Source organism: Euprymna scolopes, chromosome 37 (assembly GCF_053919585.1).
Source record: "Euprymna scolopes isolate OS-2025 chromosome 37, ASM5391958v1, whole genome shotgun sequence".
Lineage (NCBI taxonomy): Eukaryota > Metazoa > Mollusca > Cephalopoda > Sepiida > Sepiolidae > Euprymna > Euprymna scolopes.
Genome location: NC_136518.1, coordinates 32,599,311 through 32,613,218, shown reverse-complemented (window position 1 = coordinate 32,613,218; position 13,908 = coordinate 32,599,311). Strand labels below are relative to the sequence as shown.

General features: G+C 36.6%; 1 protein-coding gene across 3 annotated transcripts in view; it reads right to left on the bottom strand.

Moving 5' to 3' along the window:
• LOC145261122 (cationic amino acid transporter 2-like) overlaps positions 1 to 12,093 on the bottom strand; it is a 180,234-nt gene extending 168,141 nt beyond the window's left edge. Inside the window, exons 1-2 of one of the 3 annotated variants that reach the window (XM_080119366.1) lie at positions 8,531 to 12,093; positions 6,102 to 6,194 (exon numbers count right to left, since the gene is read on the bottom strand). The gene's annotated coding sequence lies outside the window, so the exon portion shown is untranslated. The remainder of the gene's footprint in view (positions 1 to 6,101; positions 6,195 to 8,530) is intronic. The other 2 variants (XM_080119367.1, XM_080119368.1) reach the window with 2 other exon arrangements.
• Between the last annotated feature and the right edge of the window lie 1,815 nt (positions 12,094 to 13,908).

Below are 13,908 nucleotides of genomic sequence, written 5' to 3'. Positions count from 1 at the left end.
AAACCAGATTGGGGTGCTACCACAGGTCTCAGGTGTTTTCCATCCAACGACCTGTCGTCTGTTTTCCTTCTCTGTCGCTCTACTCCTCGTGGTTTCCCCTATGGGTATTTCATTTTGGTATTTAGCGATATCATTTTCCAATATCATTGGTAAGTCGTCGATTACCCCTATTGTGGCCCATCTCGAGTACCAGTCTGATATTAGGTGGACCTTAAATAATGGGACTGTCATCGGTTTGTTTCCTATACCCTTTAACGTAATCGATTTGCCTATAACTCTCACTGCTTCCTTGGGCATCTGTTTTCTTTTCACTAGGGATTGGGATGCACCCGTATCACTGAGAATGCTGATGGGTTCCCCTCACTCTCACTATCTACAGCGATATAGCCTCTTGATATGAAGGATTTATATGTCTTATCTACTCCCTAGGATATCGCCCCTTGTGGTTTGCCTGGGATATTCTGATTCATCTCAGTGAATCGTTTTACCTGGCATTTCACAGCTATATGACCCGGCTTTCCACAGTTGAAGCATACTATGGGTTTCACTTCCCGTCCCAGTACTGGTCGGTTGGTTGTGTTGAGGGGGTTATCTGATAGGTGCCCGCGAGTTGTCGTTGTTTGTACAACGCTCCCTGTCCTGTGAATGCATGTCCCTGGAGTTTTGCCCTGCTTCTCTTATGAATCAATACGTACTCGTCGGCCGACGTAGCTATATCGAGCGCCGTTTCGGCCTTTTTGTCGGCTAGGTGCATCCTCATGTGATCGGGTATACAGTTTTGAAATTCTTCAATCAACATGAGTTGTTTCAACCTGTCGAAATTACCATCTACGTTCTTGGCATTGCACCACAGATCAAAATAATTCTCTTTTAATTTAGCAAACTCTACATATGTTTGTCCCTCGCTTTTTCTTCAGTTCCTAAACTTCTGTTGGTAAGCTTGTGGGACGAGCTCGTACCCTATCAATATGGCCGCTTTCACTATCTCGTAATCGGCGCAGTCTTCTGCTGGAAGTGCTGCATACGTCATTTGGGCCTTACCGCTCAACGCTGTCTGCAAAAGCATTGCCCAGCATTCTCTCGGCCAGTTCATGTTTAGGGCGGTCCTCTCAAAATGTGCGAAGTAATCATCGACTTCTTCCTCCACAAATTTCTGGACTGGGCGCACCTGTTTTGTCATATCAAATCTGTTTCTGTCTTCGCGTGGCTGATGAGCTATATTCAGTTTGCTCATTCTCAGCTCTTGCTCGATTCGAGCTTTCTCTATCACCATTTTCGCCATTATTCTCGTTTTTTCTAATTCGACTTGATCAGACGTCATGGTCATCTTCTTCGCTGGTAATCCTTCCAGCGTTTCTTCCTCTAAGCTGTCATTATCTACCATGTGTTCAGCTATTACTCTTATCAAGTGACTTTTTCTCATAGCTCCCTAACCTCTCAGTCTAGTTTTTTTCCTATTATGATTAACTAATCTTTCTTGAACCTATATAACCTATCTGGGGGTGGATTTCCTATGAATTCGTCGATGTCCGTCATTCTGCTTTAATTATCAGTGTACAATGTTCGGGTATTCCAATGAGGATTATTATTCAAGCAAGGGGGTGGGTCACACTTGTTTGGTGTGTAACTGATCCTCCGGCGGTTCACTATGTGCTTGGTGAATACTGATTCTTCGAACGAGCCCCCATGTAACGGTTTGGGTCTAGCTCAGGGATTTGACGTGTATTGGGATCCTGGATAGAAATCCCGTGCCTCAGTAGCCCGGGGTTAGGAATTTCAAAGGAAAATTCTCCTCCCAAACGCACGTACCCACTTCACCGTCGTGTACATGAATTTTTTTTTTTAAAATGGCGGCCAAACATAACTATACTAGTAACCACGGGTTAGTGAATGTGTTGCTTGTGTAAATAATTCTTGCAGTGACAAAATAAGCTGTAATATTTGTTCGCAGCAGACTCGAATACACCTGTAAACAGTTGAATATTAAAAAAATTTAACTTCTTTAGGGTAAATCTTCGAGTAGTCCCCCAGTGCATTTTCACCTAAATCTTTATTGAAATTTTGTCCCATAGAAAAGAGGCTTTCAAAGATATACTTCAGATAAACGGCGTTGAATTTTGCGTTTATAGTTATAGAAAATAAAATTATTTTGTAATATTTAGCTTGCTAAATTCTATTCAAAGATTTTAATTTTTTTCTTTCCAAAATGCTATCCTGAACTTGTAATGTTATGACCCTTTAGGCTGTGATCATAGCGTAGTATCTGTTTACTGTGGCAAGCAGGGTTAATGGTCAAAACATTATTATTGTAATTGTATTTTTATTAATTGATTTGAGCGGCGGATGCTCGCTGTTTCAGTTACTATGATTAGAAGAATAAACAATTAAATTGCGGAAGAAATGATTGACGTGTGAATTGCAAAAGGAATGTGAAAATAGAAAATATATGTAAACATTATTTTGGGGTTTTGAATAAACAAATAACTAGCTGTGGATTAGGTTGGTCTGAGACACGTGATTAGGTGACGTAAGAGAACACGTGATGTAGTTAGTTTTGGAGAGATTCAGTAAGTTGAGGATTGACCACCAGAGCGGACATACGTCTAGACAGGGGTGAACAGACAGCTAGGGAGCGAGCTGTGAGAATAGAAAATGTAGACAAACTGCAGATCATGTGTAAACCATTTGAGACAACTGTAATAAATTTATATTATAAAAATATAAAGAGTTGTTTTAATGGTTTCACAAATAAGAACAAATGTCTCAATCGGATGATGCTGATCACTTCATGGTTCGTCACGGAGCAGCGGGAAAATACAGAAGAACTCTTCAAGAAAAAGTTATGAAGTATATATTATTCTTCCTATATATGAACTGTAAAAATATCCCGTGTGATAATTCTGATACAACATGATTCAGTTTACACGTCAATATCCTATCCTCCTCGCTATACAACATGCATACGATTTATACGTTTATTATTTGTCTGTTAAAAGAACAATATCTTACATCCACTAGATAACACATGACACGTTTTAATATATCATCTCCTCCAATATAAACCAATATGCAACCTATATTGATTTTGGTGTCCGTTGACCAGTTCGGATCGACGATGCGATATCGAACCTGGGCTGTGAAAAATACAACGTGTGAGCAGGTTCTGAAAATAGAATGGAGATTTCGTGTCAAGAAAAAAAAGACAAGAAAAATACATAAAACACAATAAAATGTCTGGAAAAAAAAGAAAATAGAAAGAACAATAGAAAAAAAGCAATACACACGTACAACCTTTTCACGAAGAAAGAAAAGAAAGACATACAGACACACAGATGTAAAACTTTATATATAGAAAATTGTTAAGAAAAAACGTTTATCGTATTAGAAATAAGCTCGTTATGAACAGAAGAAAAATATCACTTAATGTAAAAATTAGAAGGAAAAAAAAGAATTACGTTATTCTGTTTAAAACAATGGACCGATAAGAGAGAGAGAGAGAGAGAGAGAGAGAGAGAGAGAGAGAGAGAGAGAGAGAGAGAGAGAGAGAGAGAGAGAGAGAGTAAGAAAATGTAACGGGAGCATGTAGAGATGAAATTGTTTTGAATTGTGTCAATCATGATTGAAATATTTACACCGTAGCAGAAGTTTATAGAGGAACTGGCCATCGGTTGTTTTGAACTGGTTAAAAAAAAAAAAGAATTGATGCTCTTTTTCAGGTCAGAAGCAATGGACAGTTTCTGTAAATCGTGAACATTGTTTTTCCAGTTTTAACGGCATTTTTGAACATTTTTTTAAGGACTGAAGAAGGTTGTTTTATGTAATTACTTAGAAGTTGATGTTCATTGTTAAAAAATTTGTATTGATGACTGTATATTGTATTATATAATGTATAATTGTTGTTTTCCAGGAGTCTGCAAAATATTAATTAAAAAAAAAAGAAAGAAAAAAAATCAGAAGATTAGATTAAGATAAAATAGTCAGTCTAGTCAAATTAGAATTTTAAAAAGGGGACAGGATTAAATTTACGTAGGCGATTAACTATTTTTTTTTTTTGAAGAGATTCACAGGACCCTGCAAGGGGGCTTTTTAAATAGGTTTTTCGATTATGAAAAATGCCATTTTCACCGTCTGTATGTAGCTTAATTTAACTGACCGGTGTTACGGTTGAAAGATCATATTCTTCCCATACAATAAAGACGGGAGTACTGCAGGCCTATGGGCTTAAAAGGCTTGTTGTAGCTGCAACGAGGGTGCGCGAAAGAATGCACCCACATAGATTAAGCTTGCAGATGGGGCCGTTTGTGAGCCTCGGCTGATTGAAAATGCTCAATCTTGGGAGGAACAGAACTTCCAACACAAGAGCGGACGTGTAGTGGTGACGTGGCCACTATGTAGTGAATCTGAAGTAAAAGAATAATAATAAAAAAGATAGAATATATGCCGCCGATACGTAAGAGCTTTAGAAGTAAAATGTTCCTCTATTGTGAATTAAAGGTTTAGAGAATAACGCCTGTATAAAAGAAGTCAGAAATCTGTCGGATGAGATGTCAAACTTTTTTTTGAGATAAGGCGGGAGGCGCCTTGATATTGGAATTGGCATAGGATGGCTAAGTGACAGCTGTTAACGAACATGAGGTTACTTTACCCACATCCCTAAATGATGCCATATGGGCCGTGAAAAAGGGTCCGGCCGAATAAATTATTTAAGATAGGAGACATAGAAAACATATGTCTGCTCCGTATATTTATTGTAAAAAAGGATGAAAATATATTGAAAATGCATAGCGGAGATATTATCTGACATTTTTATCTGGCTCGCAGGTGTGAAGAATAAGGTGAGAATAGGGTGTATAGGAAAAATGTATGCTGTACATTTTTGAAAATAGGTGGGAAAGGAGTGTAATGTTATAAACCTTTAGGCTGTGATCATAACGTAGTATCTGTTAATTGTGGCAAGCGGGGTCAATGGTCAAAACATTATTATTATTGTTATTGTATTCTTATTAATTGATTTGAGCGGCGGATGGTCGCTGGATCAGTTATTATGATTAGAAGAATGAAACAAGAATAGAATAATTAAATTGCGAAAGAAATGATTGGCGTGTGAATCGCAAAAGGAATGTGAAAATAGAAAATATATGTAAACATTATTTTGGGGTTTTGAATAAACAAATAACTAGCTGTGGATTAGGTTGGTCTGAGACACGTAATTAGGTGACGTAAGAGAACACGTGATGTAGTTAGTTTTGGAGATATTCAGAGAGTTTATGATTAACCACCAGAGCGGACATACGTCTAGACAGGGGTGGACAGACAGCTAGGAGTGGGCTGTAAGAACAGAAATGTAGATAAACTGCAGATCCTGTGTAAACCATTTGAGACAACTGTAATAAATTTATATTATAAAAATATAAAGAGTTGTTTTAATGGTTTCAAAAATAAGATTTATACGTTTATTATCTGTCTGTCAAAAGAACAATATCTTACGTCCACTAGATAACACATGACACGTTTTAATATATCATCTCCTCCAATATAAACCAATATACAACAAACTCAGTAAAGCTTCCCTTTTACAGAGCCTTGTATTCTCGATACCTGCACTGGACAGAGAGAGAGAGAGAGAGAGAGAGAGAGAGAGAGAGAGAGAGAGAGAGAGAGAGAGAGAGAGAGAGGAGAGAGGGAGAGAGAGAGAGAGAGAGAGAGAGAGAAATCAGAAAAGGAGGGCAAGGTGAATTCATGGTCAACTATTCGGCTCGTGTGTTTTACAGGATTTTTTATTTCGTTCTTCTAAGCAAGACTACCATTTTATCCTTATATAGGCATATAAAAAATAAATCTAAAAGTGAAAGATTTTTTATTGGAAGGGGTAGTGCGTTTGCATAAAAAAAATACTTAGTTTCATAGTAAGAGTTTTGACACTACATATATTAATGGAAAACTAAATTTGATGCGTTTGGAGTTAAGCACAAAACCGGTGGGGATTCATTTTTTATTGAAATGTTGTCCCGTACAAGGCGGCTTTCAAAGATACATTTCAGATAACGGCGTTAAATATATCAATAAGAAATAAGAAAAAAAAAAACATTTTTCATATTTACCTTTCTAAATCTATTCAAAGATTTTTTTTCTTCCGTTTTTTACTCTTTCCGAAATGCTGTCTTAAACGCAGTAAAGTTTCCCTTCAACAGAAGCTTGTAATCCGGGTGCGTGGGCAGGACGGGCAGAAGGAGAGATAAAGAAAACGAAAAATCAGAAGATTGCGTCAAGGTGAACTCATGGTCAGATATTTTTTCTTTTACATCATTTTTGTTCCGTTCTACTAAGCAAGACTAAAAGTTTATACTTATATGGAAATAAAGAAACCTAAAACCGGAAGATTTGGGGGGTGGGCGTAGCGCATGTGCATAAACAAATATATAGTTTCATAGTAAGAGTTAATAATACAGATATTTAGTATAGACAATTAAATTTTATAAATACATAAAAATTAAGCACAAAACAGGTGGAGATTTATTTCTTATTGGAACTCTGTTCTCTACAAGGCGGCTTCAAAAGATACACTCCAGATAAGCGGCGTTAAATTTGGTGTCCTTTAGTCAACAATAAAATAAAAACATTTGTAATATTTACTATTTAACTTATATTCAAAGGTTTTTCTTTTTTCCTCGTTCCAAAATGCTGTCTTCAACACAGTAAATTTTTCTTTCTACAGAGTCTCGTATTCAGGGTTCGTGCACAGGACAGAGAAAGGGAGCTAGAATGTAAGTGAGAGAGAGAGAGAGAGAGAGAGAGAGAGAGAGAGAGAGAGAGAGAGAGAGAGAGAACAGGAAATCAGAAAAGGGCGTCAAGGTGAACTCATGATCAACTATTCTGCTCGTGTTTTATAGGATTTTATTTATTTCTACTAAGCAAGGCTACCATTTTATCCTTACATAGGAATACTTAAATAATAAACCTAAAAATGGAGGATTTTTTGAGGTTGTGTAGAGCGTTTGCATAACCAAATATTTAGTTTCTTAATATAAGTTTGCATAAACAAATATTTAGTTTCTTAATATAAGTTTGCATAACCAAATATTTAGTTTCTTAATATAAGTTTGCATAACCAAATATTTAGTTTCTTAATATAAGTTTGCATAAACAAATATTTAGTTTCTTAATATAAGTTTGCATAAACAAATATTTAGTTTCTTAACATAAGTTTGCATAACCAAATATTTAGTTTCTTAATATAAGTTTGCATAAACAAATATTTAGTTTCTTAATATAAGTTTGCATAACCAAATATTTAGTTTCTTAATATAAGTTTGCATAAACAAATATTTAGTTTCTTAATATAAGTTTGCATAAACAAATATTTAGTTTCTTAATATAAGTTTGCATAACCAAATATTTAGTTTCTTAATATAAGTTTGCATAAACAAATATTTAGTTTCTTAATATAAGTTTGCATAAACAAATATTTAGTTTCTCAATATAAGTTTGCATAACCAAATATTTAGTTTCTTAATATAAGTTTGCATAAACAAATATTTAGTTTCTTAATATAAGTTTGCATAAACAAATATTTAGTTTCTTAATATAAGTTTGCATAAACAAATATTTAGTTTCTTAATATAAGTTTGCATAACCAAATATTTAGTTTCTTAATATAAGTTTGCATAAACAAATATTTAGTTTCTTAATATAAGTTTGCATAACCAAATATTTAGTTTCTTAATATAAGTTTGCATAAACAAATATTTAGTTTCTCAATATAAGTTTGCATAACCAAATATTTAGTTTCTTAATATAAGTTTGCATAACCAAATATTTAGTTTCTTAATATAAGTTTGCATAAACAAATATTTAGTTTCTTAATATAAGTTTGCATAAACAAATATTTAGTTTCTTAATATAAGTTTGCATAAACAAATATTTAGTTTCTTAATATAAGTTTGCATAAACAAATATTTAGTTTCTTAATATAAGTTTGCATAACCAAATATTTAGTTTCTTAATATAAGTTTGCATAAACAAATATTTAGTTTCTTAATATAAGTTTGCATAAACAAATATTTAGTTTCTTAATATAAGTTTGCATAACCAAATATTTAGTTTCTTAATATAAGTTTGCATAAACAAATATTTAGTTTCTTAATATAAGTTTGCATAACCAAATATTTAGTTTCTTAATATAAGTTTGCATAAACAAATATTTAGTTTCTTAATATAAGTTTGCATAACCAAATATTTAGTTTCTTAATATAAGTTTGCATAAACAAATATTTAGTTTCTTAATATAAGTTTGCATAAACAAATATTTAGTTTCTTAATATAAGTTAGGCCAATAAAGATATGAGGAAAGAATATTAAATGTATTAATTTCCTAAAAAGTTAAGCACAAAACCGATGGGGATTCATTCCTTATTGAAATTTTGTACCCTACAAGGCGGCTTTCAAAGATACATTTTAGATAACGACGTTGAGGTTAGTGTCCTTTACACAGACAGAAAATTAAAAAAGAAAAAACATTTGTAATATTTACCTTCCTAAATTCTATTCAAAGATTGTTTTCTTTTTCCTTGTCTTCAACGCAGTAAAGTTTCGCTTTTACAGAGCAGGAGAGAGAGAGAGAGAGAGAGAGAGAGAGAGAGAGAGAGAGAGAGAGAGAGAGAGAGAGAGAGAGAGAGAGAGAAATAACAAGAAAGCAGAAGAAGGCGTCAAGGTTAACTCATGGTCAACGATTCGGCTCGTGTGTTTTACAGGATTTTATTTTCGTTCTACTAAACAAGGCTACCAGTGGAAGATTTTTTTTGGGGGGGCAGGTAGCGCGTTTGCGTAAACAATTCTTTCATTTATAGTAAGATTTAGGACAATACAGATATTAAGAATGGAATATTAAATTTAATAGATACAAACATTTTTAGCACAAAACCGATGGGGATTAATTCCTTATCAAAATTTTGTCCCCATTACAAGATACACTTCACATAACGGCGTTGAATGTAGCGTTTTTTAGTCAGCAAGAGTATTAGTATTAGAATTAATATTATCAATAGTAGAAAATTACCACACTGTTGCATTGTTTTTTCATTTCTTTCTTTCTTTTACACGCTTATTTATATCTTCTCTTTTTCAGGCGTTAATAGCGAGGACCGTGTATCGAATTCAACTTCAATCGCCACCAACGCTCGCAATAGTAACACAATAACCTCGTGACTGTAAACGACACTGTCCCTTCCTCTCACTCAAGCTTGTTTTTTTATGTAGTTTTTCACCGTGTCTCATTTGCCTGTGTGTCCTCTGTTTTCTCGTGATCTCGCGAGACCACAGTTTATAAAACATCAGGCGCCATCTTTTTTTCTCTTTTCCCACCCAATATTTCCTTGCAGCAAGTCTACCCCTCCAGCGTGACACCACTGCTAGCATGCACATCCACACAATGTACAAATACGCGGACGCTTGCTACTCTGGTGAGTATTACACTCCCTCCTGATCTGATTATCACACAGAGTACACTGCAGGGTTGGTCTCCTAGTCTGCTTACTTCTGTGAAGGGACACATTCATAGGTTCTGGTTCCGGTTCTGATTCAGATTCAGATTCAGATAAAGGTTCAGATTCAGATTCTGGTTCTGGTTTCGAGTCTGGTTCTGATTCTGTTTCTGACGCGTCAGATGAACTATAATCCTCACTCTCTGGTCTGTTGATTTCGTTCATCAGTAGCTCATCACTTGAGGATTCATTGCTCTCCTCTGTAGTTGTATGATGCACCTCAGAAGCCGGGCGAAGATCGCGCATATGGCGTGGCGTTCCGTTAACTAGGACCAACTGCTGGCTGATCACCGCAGAGATTCATCCTCGCTTGAATTTGGTGGTGCACCGGTTTCCATGTGGTCTCACCCAAACTGGATCCTCTACCTTATATTTGGCATGTCTTTTCTGGTTAACTGGCTGTGCAGCAACAATTCCCTTTAGTCTAACACGATATGTGTATATGGCATTGGCCAGCGCTGGTGTAGGTAATTTCTCATCCTTTGGCGTGACGTTATACCAATACATGGCCTCCGTAATGGTACATTGCTTTCTGGCAGCAATTCTCTTAATGCTACTATGTATCCTCTCAGCAATGCCATTCCCTGATGGCACATGAGCGCATTGCAGCCGTAGTCGGACGCCTCATTTATCTAGCAGCTGCCGAACTTGTTGGCTGCAAAAAGCAGCATCGTTATCCGTCAACATCTCTTCCGGCGCACCCCGTTCAAAAAAGAAGGATGACTAGATGCAAACAACACTTGCTGAGTCCTGTCTAATCATGTGTCGCCATACCGCAAAGTGTGTGAGTCCACAATCGATAAGAGTTAGAAAGGGTTTACCACTGTAATGGATAATGTCCATCACCATCCGCTGCCACACCTTCTTGACGTCCAATCGTCCTTTTCGCCATTGCTCTGATGCAGGATCAATAGACTGACATGCCTCACAGTGCATGTCAATCTGCCTGACATCTGCTTTTGTCACTGCTGGGTCCACACGTTTCGCAAAATACACTGTTCTTTTGACACCTGGATATCCGCTCTGTGCATGAATCTTCTGTATTTGACATGGGGTAATTGCGCCAATTGCAACTGCGTGAGATCGAGCAGTGTGCTCCACACCCATCTTGTTGGTCGGTACGATTACAATGTAATGTTTACAGCGTTACCCCACTGATAGTCCATACTCAGAGACCAGACTCTTCCGCATGTCTAGCTTTCGCCAGATCAACATCTCGCTGGCTGCCTTAGTGCGGATTCTTGTCCATCCTGAAAGTGTGTCAGACACCCAGTGGTAGACGCAGAGAGAATCCGTGTACAGGTGCAGTTTCTTCGATTGCCATTACAGTGCGAGATTTATTCCCTTTACAACAGCGTCCATCTCTGCTAAGTTGATGTGCTGAGCATCACTCACGGGTCGCAGCCAACATACATCTTCAAACACATTCCCTCCTTGCTCTAATGCGACTCCCAATGCCAATGAACTAGCATCGACCCACACATTTACGTGGTCTGCATCAACACATCATTTTCCACGGGCAGGGTCCTCCTTGTTGATTCTCTCCAGAGTCTCAGTTACCATCTGCCTTCTCAGTGGCACTAAGTTGCTGATATACACTCAGCGCCCCCAGCCAATCTCATGGGAATCACAGTGCGCACTCTCTTTACCTCACAGAGATTTCAGGTCAAGACCCTCTCAACCCAGTCAACGACAGATGTGGACCCATCAAACTCTAGAATCAGTTTCAGGTCAAACTTTGAGTCGGTCATTTTTCACAGCAATAGCCGGAATAGCTTGTATCCAATTCAACTTCAATCGTCATCAACGCTCGCAGTAGTAACGCAATAACCTTGTGACTGTAAACAACACTGGTCCTTCCTCTCATTCATTTATGCAGTTTTTCACTGTGTCTCATTTGCATGTGTTCCCTCTATTTTCTTGTGATCTCGTGATCTAGCGAGACCACAGTTTATAAAACACCACTTTTTTCTCTTTTCCCACCAAACACTTCCCTGTGGCAAGTCCACCCTTTCTCCGTCACGCCACGGCTCGCACGCACATCCACACAATGCACAAATACGCGGATGCTTGCTACTCTGATGAGTATTACAGACCGAACGATAACAGCAGTGAAACGAATGAAAAAAATCATCTTTCTATTCTTTTGATATATTTTATATATGCATAGTATCGTTTAGAAAGGACCTTTGTAATAAATAATGGACAAGGTTGCAGTATCATTTCATTAGTTTCTAGATCATAGCCCATCAAGGGCATAAAACGTGTTATTGTGCTTTAGAGACCAGATATAGTTAGTAAGGGACGTGAGTCTCTCTGAAGGCTTTGTTTTAAGAGACTGTTCTAGAGATTCTCCAACTAATAGGGTTCACATTAGCGCCTAAGCATACAGTTGAAAGAGGACTCGTTGGAGACGGCATAGAATTATTGTTCGATACAGTGAAATCGTCAATAACATAATCGGTACTATTACTATCAACGCTAATACAACTGTTATTCTGTTGTATGCCTTACTTTACCTTGTGGGTCCTTCGCAGTGTGTCCTAGTGTGGCAGGTCCCATCAATCGATTTCGTCGGTCTTAATTCCGCAACCGGGTTGACATGTTGCCTCTATCGATCTGTAACGCTAGAAGAAAGTCAATTTCATACATACAAAAGAAAAATAACTCAGCGCTCTATTCTATTGATTAAGTTCAAGAAAAAGATATACAAATATATGGTTATATACAATTGTCTACAGTTCAATGTTGATTTTGATCGACTCCGTTGAGTCGATAGGTAAATTTCTGTTGGTATTGCAGTGGGGATGTGTGGGAAGAGACGAGGAGCATTTGGCGATTCTAAACCAGTCGTTCTGTCTCAACTCTCAATAACTTCAGCATCAACTCCAACTAACTAACGGGTTCAACTCTGCGCCCCGTTCATATATACAGGAAAGGGGTGAAAACGATTGTGGATTTGCAGGCGGTTTTCTCATAACCGCTGGGGTCAAACCCATAACCTCGATCAGGGTAATCGTACCAACAGGCTAAACATCTCTCCTCTAACCTTGAGTCATCATTCGTTTGCATTGCAAACGAAATCATGTTTTCGTTACATGTTTTCTCAAAGTGACATTGAGTTGTCGCTTTTCATAAAACAATGAAACTTGCAAATCCAATCTTTCTCTCAGCAGGATTCTTTGCCGTCACCCCGGCTTATTATTCTTATTTGCACATAAGCAGTTCTAATGGATGTATATAGTTGATATATTACAAAATCCAAATATATAATATAGTGTTTTATATATATATATATATATATATATATATGTATATTTTACAGTATCCAAATATATTATATAAAATAATTTACTACTAAACTAAACTACACACTTTCAATGTATGTATTGATCATATATATATATATATATATATATATATATATATATATATATACAACATGTATAAATACATTTGAATCTAAAACTGCAACGCGAAATTTTTTTATAAATAAACGGGTGTTTATTTTTAAAAAAAATATATTTTCGAGTGAGACTCTTTGTCAATCTTTTTTTTTTCCTAATCTTTCTCGACATAATGTAGTGGAAGGTAGGTCGGTGAAGAGTCCACGTGATGTTGTTAACTGTGGGGATTTTATGAAGCCGGATAGGTGACGCAGGGTCAAGCATTTTGAAAATCTGGGTAGTTTTTTTTTTGTTTATATCTGTTAGAAGCGCTGAGTGAAATTTGAACAATAAAACATGTATAAATACATTTGAAGCCAAAACTGCAACGCGAAATTTTTTTTTATAAATAAACAGGTGTTTATTAAAAAAAAATCTCTTTCGGATTAAGACTCCTTTGTCAATCTTTTTTTTCCTCTTCTTCCTCGACATAATGTAGTGGAAGGTAGTTCGATGAAGAGTCCACATGCTGTTGTTAACTGCGGGGTTTTTATGAAGTCAGATAGGTGACGCGTGGTCGCGCATTTTTAAAATCTGGGTAGTGTTATATTGGTAGAGAGTTTGGTTGATATCGGTTGATAAATTAAGAAATAATCATAACGGAATAAGAAATAGTCTATTTTTATCTCTTAGGGAACGCCTACGGCGAACGGTGAATTCAAATTCAAATATAAATATGAAAGCATGCACCCCCTCGCCTTCGGCAAATGTGAATTTAAATTCAATAAATAAAAAAAAATAATAATAACAAATAAATAAATGCACTAGCGTTCGAGGCGTACACACACACCCCTTCCTCCCTCTGAAAATGCAATGCGTGAGAGAACCCACTATCAGCGAAGCTGATGAAAAGGGAAAGGGAGAGAAAGAAAAGGGGAAATCAACGTGGACGAATAAAGAAAGCAGTTTTTGCACTGAGCGTT